This window comes from Thamnophis sirtalis, unplaced genomic scaffold (genome assembly GCF_051295495.1).
Source record: "Thamnophis sirtalis isolate CommonGarterSnake01/CBP01778 unplaced genomic scaffold, rThaSir2_p1.2 scaffold_11, whole genome shotgun sequence".
NCBI classification, from domain to species: Eukaryota; Metazoa; Chordata; class Lepidosauria; order Squamata; family Natricidae; genus Thamnophis; species Thamnophis sirtalis.
This window is the reverse complement of record NW_028261391.1, coordinates 11,144,121-11,158,674: the sequence shown is the minus strand read 5'-3', so window position 1 is coordinate 11,158,674 and position 14,554 is coordinate 11,144,121. Positions and strand designations below refer to the sequence as shown.

Below are 14,554 nucleotides of genomic sequence, written 5' to 3'. Positions count from 1 at the left end.
CGTAAGTCGAGGACTACCAGTATACCATAGTTAAGCAAGCGAAGACTTATTACAATGTGTGGGTCAGATTCTTCCCCCCAACCCAATTGCTCTGCCCATCCGACACCTCTCAAAACACCGCGCTTGCGTCACTGAGGGACGCATGCGCTTTGGAAATCGATCGGTGCCTGTGATCGGATTTCTCTGTCTTCTCCCCCACCTCCCAACTCCCTGCGCGCGGCCTCCCTTCCCAACGGCCGTTTCTTGGGTCTGCATCCGGGGTCGCCTCCTTTTCGCTTCCTGTTCGGAGTGGGGAGGGGAGGAGCGTAGGTGGGTGTTTTTGTTTGTTTGTAGGGTGGAGCGAAGGCGGAAGGAAGGCAAGAAGGAAAAAGGGGAGGGGAGGGCGGGAAGGAAAAGAAAGGGAAGGAAGGGGGGGGAAAAAAAGCTCCAATGGGAAAGCGAGCACCCGGCGCTGGTGCGCGTGCGCGGGGCCCCGACCGCTGAGAGGAGAGCGGGAGCGCGCCCGCGGCTCTGTCAAACACCCAGGGCGGCGTGAGGGAGCGCGCGCGCGCCCGCCGGCCCGCCCCCCACGGACCCGTTGGAAGCTTCGGAGAAGCGGGCGATCACGGGCGGCGTCGGCGTCTGAGGGAAGCGTTGCCCCCCGGACGCCTGGGCTCCGGTCCACGCGAGGCCGGCCAAGGTGAGTAAACCGGCGAAGGGATGATGGTCCTCAGCCGGGGAATCGAGACGGAGGGTGGGTTGGCAGGGGGAGGCGTCCGCAGTGGCTGAAAGGAGGCTTCGTGGGCTGCCGGGTCTCCCCTTCTTCGGCTCGCTTAGCCCGGAGGGGTTGGGCGGGGAGAGGGCGAGAGGAAGCCCGGGCGGGAGCAGCAGGCAGGGAGAGACCCCCGGTAGGTCGCCTCTTCGCCCCGGCTAAGCTCCAGCCTTCCTCGCTTAATTCACCATAAAACGAGCTTGGGTCTTCGCCCTCCTCTGCTGGCTTGATCTTATTGTCCTCGTTTCGCACCTGCTGAAATAACGAAAGCTATTTTCAGCCTTTAAATAAAATTTAAAAAATCCATACGGGCCCAAGGAGTTACAAGTAGTCCTCGACTTACAACACCGCATTCAGTAACAGAGTTGGAAGGGACCTTGGAGGTCATCTAGTCCAACATTCAGTGACCGGTCGAAGTTATAGCTGCACTGGCGAGGGGGAGTGACTTATGCCCGTGTTTCACACTTATGACCATTTCAGCATCCCCAGGATTACGCAATTTACATTCGGAGGCTTGGCAGCGGACTCACATTTATGGCGGCAGTGGCCCAGGGGTTCATGGGATCCCCTTTTGCGACCTTCTGACAGGCAAAGTCAATGGGGAATCCGGATTCACTTAACAGCCGCGTTGGCTGGTTTAAGTACAGTTGACAAATGTGGTGAAAAAAGTTTGCAAAATGGGGAAGAACTCAAATTTCTCACTTAACCACATAAATTTGGGGCTCAGGTATGGGCGTAAGTTGAGGACTATCTTGACATAGCAATAGCAATAGCAATAGCAATATAGCAATAGCAGTAGACTTATATACCGCTTCATAGGCCTTTCAGGCCTCTCTAAGCGGTTTACAGAGAGTCAGCATATTGCCCCCAACAATCCGGGTCCTCATTTTACCCACCTCGGAAGGATGGAAGGCTGAGTCAACCCTGAGCCGGTGAGATTTGAACCGCTGACCTGCTGATCTAGCAGTAGCCTGCAGTGCTGCATTTAACCACTGCGCCACCTTGGCTCTTGACATAGCTGTGGTTGGGGGAATCTCATCCGCACCCCACACGTGAAGTGTTGTCTCCAGCTCATCCTTTGTATATTTTATTACGTTTTCATTTCATCCTGATTTCAAGATCCTTGAGGTCTTCTTGCTGGCATTCTTGCAATATTTCTCTTCCCCGTGTACTTGTTTGAAAAGGTCTGTAAAAAGGAGCTAAGCTGAGTCTTTCCAAACTTTGTGATACACTACTGTGTCTCCCGAAAAGTGTTTGTGTGACACTCCTATGAATATTAATGATTTTATTGACTTGATGTTCAGCAAGAAGCAAACATTCCATTTACTTTTAGGAGTGGCTTTGTTTATTGTGTTTCAGTCAATTTGTATGGCTGTCCATCTCACGACAACAACTCTGGCCGGCTAATCTAAAATTAAAATTCAATAGAAAAAGAACAAAACAATAAATACACAAAGAGTGGTAGCTGAGGGGAACAACAGTCAGTATGATAGCATCCATCTCACAGACCTCTTATACTTCAATAAAAGTAGATACAGCAGTGCAACTTTCTAAAATAAAAAGAATAAAAATACTGAACTTCATTATCACATTTCTACAGCCACTGCAAAGAATATGGCACTACACTGTGCTGAAACTGTGCCAATATTTGTTAGAAATAGTTGGTTGCAATATTGCTTGCTGTTGGTAGTACACCATCAAAACCTGAAAATGTGTAAACGTGCTGAAATCAGGCTTTTGGCCATTTCATTTACATTAATAATCCCTATCTGTGAAATACTTTAAAACTGTCACAACCCTTAATTTGAGAACTCTTGGGTTATCTATGTTTCTTGCAGCGGTCTTGTGGTTGTCTGGTTTTTGAAACTCACCACAGATAATTCTGCATATCTAGTAATAATATCTATCTCTCATCAACAGATATTAATGCTGTTGGGTTTTCTTCTTCTTTTGCTTTCTTCCCATATCACTGTTTCCCTCCTTGAATAATATTTGAGACAACTTCCATAGGAAAGCCAAAAGGGTGATGGGAACTATAAGGTAAATGTTTATAAGGCAGTAAGTGTTTTTCAGCCTTCCCTAAAATGATCCCTTCAAAATATGTTAATCTTTCAAGTCCCATAATACCTGGGTAATATGGCTGCAGCAGTGGTGGGTTTCTATTTTTTTTTACTACTGGTGCGCTCATGCGCCCACGCAACACTTCTGTGCATGCGAAGAAACATCCAGGTGGGTGGGCAGAGCCTACCCCCACCGCCACTACCAGTTTGCCCAATCCGGGCCAAACCGGGAGCAACCCACCTCTGGGCTGCAGACTCAGAATGATGGGAGTTGATCCAGTCACATCCAGAGTGTCACATTAGACAAGACTGTCCTATTTGGAATTACAAAATGTCAGTGGAAGATTATGATTCAGGAAACATATATTAGTCCAATCATAGACACATTAACTCAAGAGCACAGCTTAGTTTTCTACAGGGCTAATACATGCTGTGGACATGCCTTCCTTTTGTTTATATCGCCATGCTCTTTTATAACAAGATTTTTGATGTTTATTTATATTATGCCTTTATTATTTTTACAAATAACTCAAGGTGGCAAACATATTCCACACACTTTCCTTCTCCTATTTTCCAATATGAATGTGTTTTCCTCCTCTCCAAATGTGATTAGGGGCAGCAAGGCTGTCAGTCCCTATTTCTTTACCTACCCTCTGCCAAGTGATGGCCTCCTTGTTTTCCTGTTTCCTGGATCTTCTTTTTCTATTGGCTGTTCCGCCCCAATCCTGTTTTTGTACCTTTCCCCCTTCTCTCGGGATTGTCATGTTTATATCCTTTAAACTCTATCTTTCCTTTTTACAAAAGCAGTTGCAGATTAATAGAACACCCCCCCCCCACTATTTATTTAACTATGTGGAATATTTACCTGGCTGCCTAGTTAATATAGTTGGGGAAAACAGTAAAAACTGGAACATTGCAAATATTGTTTATTTATAAGTACAATTTTCAATAACAGCAATCTGTCCCTTGCCATTTAGAGTGTTTCCATTTGCGTAAACAAACCTGAGTAATCTCAGTCAGACTAGTAGGACAAAAATGTAGTTGATTACACCTTACTCCTTTTATTATTGCAGCAGTCTGGAATTCATTCTTATGATTAACATAAGATGAGAGGAATATGGTTTCCATAAACACCGAGAGCTGCTTCTTATGTAAACATTGACTTGAAAAAAAACATTTAGAAGTGCTTTAAAAAGAAGATATCATGGTATCAAAGGCAGACCTTATCAATGAATGTATTTATAAATAGCTCAGAACCACATTCCTTCCCATTCTTAAATTACATCATTAAATATAGCCATGCTACCTGAAAAAATAAATTGTACCTTTTTATTCTAACAGCCATAGTGGTGCAGTGGTTAGATTGCAGTATTACAGGTTAACTCTCCCCACTGCCAGGAGTTTAATGTTGACCAGCTCAAAGTTGACTCTATCCTTCTTTCTATCCTTCTGAGGTCGGTAAAATGAGGAGCTATATTACTGGGAGCAATATGCTGACTTTGTAAACTGCTTAGAGATGGCTGTAAACCACTATGAAGCGATATATGTCTAACTGCTATTGCTATTGTATAATGAATATTTAATATTGTCGCATAACTCAGAACCTGGCACTGGAGGAAAATCTCTTTACAGTTGTTTTATAGACCTATTTTATATTTTACCAAGCATAATTTGTATGTAGATTGTACACTTTATCAGTCTATTATATGCATATTTATTTTCCTCCTCAAGTGGAACACTTATAATCAAAATCTGAGCCATTTAATACCGCTGTTGTTATCCATAAAATACCAGGTACAAAATGCTGCATTCCTATAATATATAGAATGGTATTGTTTGGGTTAACTTTTTATATTAATTGTATATTAATTGTAGGTAATATTTTACTTAATAGAGCTAATTCATAGGTGTAAATATTTGATTAACTTCAGGTTGTCCTTGACTTACAATCAGTTGTTTTGTGACAGTTCAAAATTATGACGCTTCCCCCCCCCCCCCCAAGGTACTTACGACGTGGTTTTGGATTTCTGACTGCTGCTACCCCATGGTCATGTGAATGCAATCCATGACATGGAAGCCAGCCTGCATTTACAGCTGTTAGCAGTGTGCCACAGTCATGTGACAATGATTGACAATGTTTTTGCCAATAACTGATATTTATTTCCACTTTTCAGCAAAAACGCCCCATAGCGAGCAGTGAGTTTACTTAATGACTACAGCGTTTGCTTAACAACCATGCTGATTCACTTAACAACTGCTGCAGCAAAGTTGTAAAATTGGGTCAGTCACTTAGGTAACCAGTTTTAGGCCATCACAACTTAGCAATAGCAATAGCAGTTAGACTTATATACCGCTTCATAGGGCTTTCAGCCCTCTCTAAGCGGTTTACAGAGTCAGCATATTGCCCCCACAGTCTGGGTCCTCATTTCACCCACCTCGGCTGAGTCAACCCTGAGCCGGTGAGATTTGAACCGCTGAACTGCAGATAGCAGTCAGCTGAAGTGGCCTGCAGTACTGCACCCTAACCACTGCACCACCTCGGCTCTAACTTACAACCATAATGGGCATTATGGGATATTACTATCATAAATCAAGGACTATATGTTAATAATACAATAATGTTTTACCAATTTGCTTCGAATCAATATTTTTGTGACCAGATCATAATTTCTCAGATCTTCCCAGGTCCCTTTTTAAACAGGAATGGAACACTGGTTACTCTCTGGTACTGAGCCCTGTTTGAGTACAAGTTGCACATGTTTTCTGTGATGCTAATGAGTTCACTGTTGAATCCTTTTAAAAACTCTTAGGTGGTTCAGGACTCTCTTATTGATTGTTAAGGTTGATTGCCCCAAGTTCTAAAACCTAGACAGAATAATTTGGTACACTGAAAAGAAGAATTAATACTGTAATGAAATATATCAGGTATCAGTTAAGAAAATCTGAGCACAGTTATGATATTCTACAAAGATCTTTTTCTAGCAATGTGAGTGAGAACTGCATGGTTTTCTTTATTATTTATTTCTTGAAATAAGGGAAAAATTCCAGTGTTAAACTCTCATACTTATGTTCACTCTGGTGTGATAATACTCTGAAATGTTTAATACATACACTCTAAGTATGAGTTACATTTCCAATTTAATAAAATGTAGATTCAATACACTTTTCTCATTGTGTTAAGGGATAATAAACCTATGTTTTATTGCATTTCCTTATTTGTACACAATATTTAGAGTAATGCTGGATACCTTATAGAAGTCTTTAAATTGTAACAGTAAACTTGGCCTTGACAATAAAGAAATTTGAGAAGGTTGGTGCAGAGACCAAAACAATATTGCAATAGTTTGGTAATTCTATAGACATTTGTGCACAGGTCTGCCCTCCAAAATTTCCAAACCATCTAAGATTTGTTTGTTTCTAACTTCATCAGTATTTCAAAAAGTTCTTAAAAATCTGAATGTTTCCAGTGGTCTGAAGGTTGGGTAAATCCCTCTGTGTAATTATAGTATTCTGTTAATATTATTTATTCTACATCATATCCTAAAATCACCTCCCAGAATCACAGTTACAAGATGCTGCTACATAAATTGGTAAAATAAATAAAACAAACCAAAGTATTGTTTCTTACATTTTTTGAAATTGGAAAAATTGTGAGCCTGGGGATTATCTTTGTTCCTTTTAGCAAATGTTAAATTGCTTATTTTAAGAACAGCTGTCCTTTCATAAGAGGAACTATAGTTCAGTAGGAGAATAAATACAGAGTAAGAAAGTAATATTACTGATTACAAGATGATTGTACAGAGGGAAAATTATCTTCTGTTAACTTAACCTGAAGTATAGAGTAATAGGCTATTATTGACAGAATTACTGAATAACAGAGTTGGAAAGTACCTTAGAGGTCTTCTAGTCCCACCTCCTTAAGCAGGAGACTATGCAATTCTGGACAAATGGCTGTCCAATCTCTTTAAAAACTCCAGTGATGGAACATACACAACTTCTAAGGCAAGTTGTTCAACTGATTGTTCTCACTGACAGGAAATGTCTCCTTAATTCTAGGTTGGATCTCTTTGATAAATTTCCATCCATTGCTTCTTGACTTGCCTTCAGATGCTATGGCGAATAGATTGAACCCCTCCTCTCTGTAACAGGCCCTCAAATATTGGAAGATTGCTATCATGTCACCCTTAGTTTTTCTCTTTGTTAGACATTATAAGGAACTTGGTTGACGCTTGGTCTAATCCAGCATGTTTATGCATCTGTTGGCAGAATTGGTTTTGAGTTAGTTCTTGGAAATAACAAATTCTTTGTTTGTTTCATCTAGGTACTAACAGAAACTTTTGTTTCAATGTTTAATATTGTTACCAACACTTAACTAGTTCCAAAGTAGAAATTAATCTTTTTAAAGCATTTTTCAGATGTGTTCTACAAAGATGAAAGACAGATTACAAAACAGCTCTATCCTTACCTGTAATCGGAATATTATAAATCCAATTCAAAAAGGAAGTATAGGGAAAGAAGACAAACTCTTAAAACTGAAGGGTCAGGTAAAGGTTTTTATTCAACACAGGTATAAATCATCCTGTCCAGAAACCTTTTTATATAAAAAATATAGACAAGATCCAGACTGAGAGGAATATATTATTCTAAATGAAGTCAATAGCTCTTATTTTGAAAGTGATATAGCATTTGAAATTTAATAAAAATAAAGCAGAATTTGTTGCCAAAATATTTTATTCCTGAGCCATAATAGGAAAATTATTTTTAGATCAAAAGATTCTGAAAGAAGTGTGGCAATTTAAATTTGTTGAAACCATCATCTAGTCCTAAATGTACACAAAGTTAACCCTCAATTTACAACCATAATTGAACCCAGAGTTACAGTTGTAAATTGTGCCAGTCATTAAATAGATCACCACATGACCATGACCGATTTTGTGACTTTTTTGTGGCAGTTGTAAAGTAATTCACCACAGTTGGTAAGTAAACATCATGGCCATCAAGCAAATACGGCAGTTGTTAAGCAAATCTATTACCCACAATGCGTATTTTTTCCTGGATAATGAAAGTAAATGATGGTTTCTTGCAGAAAATATTGTAAATTGGACTGACCATGGGATGTTACAAATGGCCATAGATATGGGCCATTTGCCAATCGCCCAAAAGGCAATCACATGAACACGGGAACTTTGAATTCAGGTCATAAGTAACTCTGAGGAAGTCCATCATAGCTTCAAACCGTGACCCGTCAAAAGCGCGGACGACAAAAGCGCGATCGACAAAATCGCGCCTTTGACATCATCACAGCGCGACGAAAAAGATCGAAAAATTCAAATAAAAATTAATAAAAATTAAATTAAAGCAAGCCGATTCACATAAAGGTAAGGGTTAGGTTTAGGGTTAGGGTTAGGGTTAGGTTAAGGGTTAGGGTTAGCTTTAGAGCGTTAGCGTTAGCGTTAGGGTTAGGTTAAGGGTTAGCGTTAGGTTTTTCGTTACTTTAACGGTTAGGTTTAGGGTTAGGTTTAGGGTTAGGTTAAGAGTTAGGTTTAGGGTTAGGTTTAGGGTTAGGTTTGGGGGGGTTAGGGGAAGGTTTTAGATTTATTTTTACATTTTTTCGAACTTTTTCGTCGCGCTGTGATGACGTCACAGCGCGCTTTTGTCGAGCGCGATTTTGTCCTACGCGCTTTTGTGGTGGAACCCTTCAAACAGTTGCTAAGTGACTAATAATAAATTTGGGGTGATCTGTAATGTATTAATATTGTTCATTGACAATTATACTTTGGTATAATTACAAATTTACAACTGATCTAGACATAAAGATCACCAAATAGAAAAAAAATGAGTTTAACATTTGATGACTTAATTTATCGTTATTCAGAAGTAATATCAAGTCACTTTTTAAAATGCTTGCCTGTATAAAACGGCTGCTTCATATGCCAAAGATCCCAAAGCCAAAAGAACAAAATGTTTTCATCTTTTTCTTGGGCATAGTAGTCCAAAACGCAGTGCAAGAACTGGCAGGATTGCTAATCTGCTCACTTTGTGGCTTTGCTAATCTGTTGCATAGTAACAGTGGCATTATTAGAATCTGGTTGTTCCAAACCATACAAAGAACTGCATGTTAAAATACCGATAATTCTACAGCTAAATCACAACATTATTTCTAAAAATGTACAAGAAATGCCTGTAAACATGTTTCAGTAAGTATGAGACAAGATAATTTATTTCACACAGTAAAATGGAGCTGATGTTTACTGAGCATGTTTTCTGGGGTAGATTTACATTACATTACAAATGCACTACATTGTCAAATACAGATGTGTAGTCACCTGGAAGCCAAAAGGGCAGATTAGAGTGATGATAATACTTCTGAACAATGACCAATTGAATTTTCTTTTAATTTTTGTATTGTTTTAATTGTTGATTTATTAAGGTTTTTTCCCCCCAACAAATTACTGTAGCCTTTTCCAGAAGGAAAAATACATTAACAAAATCTGGATTTGAATAAGCTACATAGACACTCTTAGAAATAAAAATAAATGATGGCAGCTAAAGAAGATAAAGCTAATTTGGGATTAATAATGATAGCGTTGTACAAAATAGTTTACTTTCAAACTTCTCTAATCTGAAATTTTGTGAAATGTCCCTTGCAGAGCTACCGTTTCTACACTTTGGAAGTCTTTTGTATTTGCAAAGCAACCATAATGGGCTTTGAAATACCTTGAGTAGCAGCAACAGTGACAAAGAGGTAGCACAATCTATCAAGTTGGAGCTGGAGTGGCAAGCCTGCTACTGGGTAGGAGCCAGGATTTTGGATGCCCGTTGAAACTGAAGTGTCTGTAGCTCCTGCAACAAACAAAGGTTTGTTGGTAACAAACCTTTCTCCCTCAGAGGTGGAGAATATGGTGGATGAAGCTAGTGAGGGTTTTGCAGATTTATTTACCAAGCATCTTGGCTGAGTTGGTTTATTGGGAGTGCTAGCAGTCGAAGTTGGCAGAGATTTGTTGACTTGGAGCAGTTTGAACAATAGGAGCAGGTCTGGAGTAATATCAGGCCATGACTTGGAGCTGTCCTGATGGTGGATGTCAGTTGATGTGGCCACCATAATTTCTCCCTTGCAGCCTGTTAGAGAAGAGGACAAATGGCCATTGGCCATTTGGAACATCAACTATGGAATGAGATCTGATTTGATGCTTCCTGAAAAAGTCAGCTTGGACTGCAGGATGAAGACCATAGCACTAAGTACAATTTGTCTTTATTGGTAGAGTTGGATTAGACAGGAGTGGTGGGGGAAGTGGACAATTTCTCTGCCAAGTGTGAAGGAGAAATCTACGTCCTTTCTCTTTGGTATTTGAACTTGCCATCTGAAACAGATGTGACTGTCAGCCTGTATTTTGCTGCTTGCTTTTCAGCTGCCATTGAAACGGGGAAGGGGGGCATGGTATTTGGGTGTGGGAAAATAATCTGTACAGGAGGACTGTTATTTGGGAGTTGTTCTCACCATCTACTGCGCATGTGGCAAGGGGGGGAGTTTCCCACCAAGGCCAACTGTCCAGCATACCAACCTGATGATGCTTTTTGAAGATGTCTCCCACCTGACAGCTATAGAGATATTGGATTGGACTATGGACTGGGGTTACCAAGGGGAGGGGAATGGGTCATGTATTGATATCTAATGCTTTCTCACGCTTTTGCTCAGATCCAGCTTTGCTTAGCTTCTATTTACTTATAACCAGCAAAAGTACTCTTAATTCTGCAAAATGGAGTTGAGTGGTTTCTTTCTTGGTTATTAAGTGAAGCAGCCCTGACAGTAACATAATCTGAGAATAGGGGACATTAAGATCCATCTTTTGTTATGGTCAGACCATTGCTGTGGAGCCTGTCTCCCCCCTCCCCCACTTCCAGAAGTACAGACCCAACTGATCTGCCAATTCTAGGGATCTGATACATCTGCTTGGTTTCCACAGGACATCTGGATTGTTTCATTAGCAACTGTTGACAGTATGACCTGGGATTGCAATTTTCCTAAACTCATTCTACAACTTGACATTGTCGACATAATCAAGGGCCTTTCTCTAACCATTGAAGCATATCCTGACTTTTACTTTGTACTCTTTGGCTTTCTCAGTTGGCATCATCAGTAACACTGCTTCTTCCTCAGCCAGTTTGAACACCTGGCAGTTTATTTGTTTGTTTGTTTGTTTGTTTGTTTCATACTTCTTAATCACCCATCTTCCCCAAATAGGAGCTCTGGGTGGTGTACAATCTTACTTTCCATATAGGGTTGTGGTCTGCAATGGATGTTCCTAAGTATTACTTTGATGGCATGCAAAATTAACAATATTGTACCAAATGTACACTTTACACACTTTGTGAAGTCTCCTTTCTTTGATACTGATACTGTATATAAACTGATCTCTTCGAATCTTTTGGCAAATGTGTCCTCCTTCAGTTTTACTAGAATTATTTGATTAGAACCTTAACTGATTCTTTTTCTTCTATTGCTTGTCATATTTCTGTAGATATTCTATAAATTCCTGTATTCTTCCAACTTGTAATGATTAGAAGGGTACTCTAATTTCATATTCTAGTACTAAGGGACGTGGCGGCTCGGTGGTTAAGATGCTGAGCTTGTTAATCAGAAAGGTCAGCAGTTCAGCGGTTCGAATCTCTACGCAGCATAAGAGAGTGAATTCCCGTTACTTGTCCCAGCTTTTGCCAACCTAGCAGTTGTATGTAAAAATGCAAGTAAAAAAATAGGGACACCTTTGGTGGGAAGGTAACAGCGTTCTGTGCGCCTTCAGCATTTAGTCATGCCAGGCACATGATCACGGAGATGTCTTCAGACAGCGCTGGCTCTTCAACTTTGAAATGGAGATGAGCCGCATCCCCTAGAGTCGGCAACGACTAACACATATGTACAAGGGAAACCAACCTAGTACTAGCGGTCCTTATAAAAAGGGAATATTTTTCTATTTTGGATGTTAACATTTCTACTGTACACAATTTAATTTCTTTGATCTACTTAGAATCTATCCATTAGCATCCATTAAGAGAGCCACTTTGGTGTAGTGGTTAAAGCATCAGGCCGAGAGACCATGAATTCTAGTCCTGCCCTTCATATAAAAAATTCAGGGACTTGTCCAGAGAGTCATCAGGAGTCAACATTGACATGAAAGTATGCATATGCATGTATGCACATATATGTGTCTGTGCGCACACGCACACACCACCACCACCCTTTTATTTTACTAATCCAGATTTAGAACCCTCTTCAGTGTTTTGGGAAGACACTCATCTTTTTTCTGTCTGTTTTACACATGTCTTTATAAATGTCATTGTCTCTTCTAAACTCTATGAGATGTTTTAAGTTCCTTTTAGAGGTCAACATATTTCTTGGCTTTTAATTCTCTTCTTAACAATTTCTACCATTTGAGCTGAGATTTATTTTGTGTTCTTGTGTTTCTGTATCTTTTATTTCATATTCATCCCTAACAAATTACTTCATTTCATTCCACAGTTCTCTGGTTGCCTCTCAGTGGACTTTAAAGCAATTCCTAATGTTCTCCTTGAACATGCTAGGTAGGCAATAAAATTCATATAATGAAAACTGGTTATTTTTCTTCTTCTACTTTAGATTGACTTGGAACTTGGACAGGAACTGTTCCACTGCCAATTTCTGGTAAGCTCTGCTTTTCTATTCCATTGTATAGTATTGCCAATTTGATTTCTTTATATTCTTCTGGCGATGATGGTACATGTGGAAGACTGAAAATGTTGTGGAAGATTGTATTAGCCATGAAGAAATAACTGGATTGTCAGAAATTAAATCATCCCCCTGTTTCATTTCCAATGCCATGCAATCCAACTATGTTTTCCTCTTAATATTTTCAGCTTAGGCATCCCGATCTTCAGCCACAAGCAGCACAATCTGCTTGAAAATTCTGTTGAACATGATTGAACTTGAAAATCATCAACATGTTTTTTCCTCTGCATCAGCGATTGGACCATAAACTTGGATAATCAGTATATTAATGGGTTTTCCAAGAGGTCAACTGTTGATCTTCATTCATTGACTGCATTGTGTCCATGGACTGTCTTTCTTTATCTTTCCTGACTATAGAAGCAGTCGTCTTCCTCCTCCTTTTGTGTTTGTGTGTGTGTACGCGCACGCGCTAAATAATAAATTGTTCTTCCAGTAACTTTCTTACCAAAAGTATCCAATTGCAGTCCTTTTCAATTTACTGATGCCTGTCAAAATGTGGCCGGTTCATTTTATTTTTCATTATGTTTAAGTTTTCCCACATTCATACTGCTTATTTTCCATGTTTCCGCTATAAATCTGCTTTTGTAACTTTGAAGCTTTTTTTCCTGCATTGCAACATCAGCAGCCAGAGACTCTGAAGGTTTAAACTAACAACTCTGAAAGATCCTCTGCTCTTCCTCAATAGTATGTTGAATGCTATCCAACCTGTGGAGTTCATTGTCCACTATATCTTCAATCACTTTATATTGTTGATCCATACAATTTTCTTGATAAAATCCCAGATTGGATTACAGATGATCCTGGTTTTTTGTTGTTAGTTGCGAAGTCGTGTCCGACCCATTGTGACCCATAGGAAAACATTCCTCCAGGCCTTCCTGTCCTCTACCATCCCCTGAAGTCCATTTAAGCTCACTCTGACTGCTTTGGTGACTCCATTCATCCACCTCATTCCCTGTCATCCCATTCTTCTTTTGCCCTCAATTGTTCCCAGTATTAGGCTCTTCTCCAGGGAGTCCTTCCTTCTCATTAGGTGGCCAAAGTATATGAGTTTCATCTTCAGGATCTTGCCTTCTAAAGACCAGTCAGGGTTGATCTCCTCTAGGACTAACCGATTTGATCGCCTTGCAGTCCAAGGGACTCGCAGGAGTCTTCTCCAGCACCATAGTTCAAAGGCATCAATTCTTTGGGCTCAGCCTTTCTTATGGTCCAACTTTCACAGCCATACATAGCCTTGACTATAGGAACTTTTATTGGCAGGGTGATGTCTCTGCTTTTTAGTATGCTGTCTAGATTTGCTATAGCTTTCCTCCCCAGGAGCAAGCTTCTTTTAATTTCTTGGCTGCAGTCCCTTATCTGCACTGATCTTGGAGCCCAGGAAAGTAAAATCTGTCACTACCTCCTTTTCTTCCCCATCTATTTGCCAAAAATTGAGAGGGGCGGATGCCATGATCTTAGTTTTTTTAATGTTGAGTTTCAAGCCAACTTTTGCACTCTCGTTCTTCACCTGCATCAAGAGGCTCTTCAGTTCCTCTTCACTTTCTGCCATTAGAGTGATATCATCTGCATATCTGAGGTTGTTGATATTTTTCCCAGCAATCTTAATTCCAACTTTAGATTCATCTAGCCTTGCCTTTCTCATGATGTGCTTGCATATAAGTTAAATAGGCAGTGTGACAGTATTCAGCTTTGCCGGACTTCTTTACCAATTTTGAACCAATCAGTGGTTTCGTGTCCAGTTCTCACTGTTGCTTCTTGACTCGCATATATATTTCTCGAGACAGATAAGATGGTCTGGTACTCCCATCTCTTTAAGAACTTGTCACAATTTATTGTGATCCACACAATCAAAGGCTTTAGCATAATCAGTGAAACAGAAGTAGATGTTTTTCTGAAACTCCCTAGCTTTCTCCATGATCCAGCATTCCTGATTTAGTTATCATAATTAGGATCAGGAATTTGCTCACTGAGTGAAGTGGTTGC

At 40.1% G+C, this 14,554-nt stretch overlaps 1 protein-coding gene across 1 annotated transcript in view; it reads left to right on the top strand.

Annotated features, from left to right (window-relative positions):
- The first annotated feature begins 459 nt into the window (after positions 1-459).
- PIK3CA (phosphatidylinositol-4,5-bisphosphate 3-kinase catalytic subunit alpha) overlaps positions 460-14,554 on the top strand; it is a 45,953-nt gene continuing 31,858 nt past the window's right edge. Inside the window, exons 1-2 of the mRNA XM_014056531.2 lie at positions 460-679; positions 12,446-12,490. The gene's annotated coding sequence lies outside the window, so the exon portion shown is untranslated. The remainder of the gene's footprint in view (positions 680-12,445; positions 12,491-14,554) is intronic.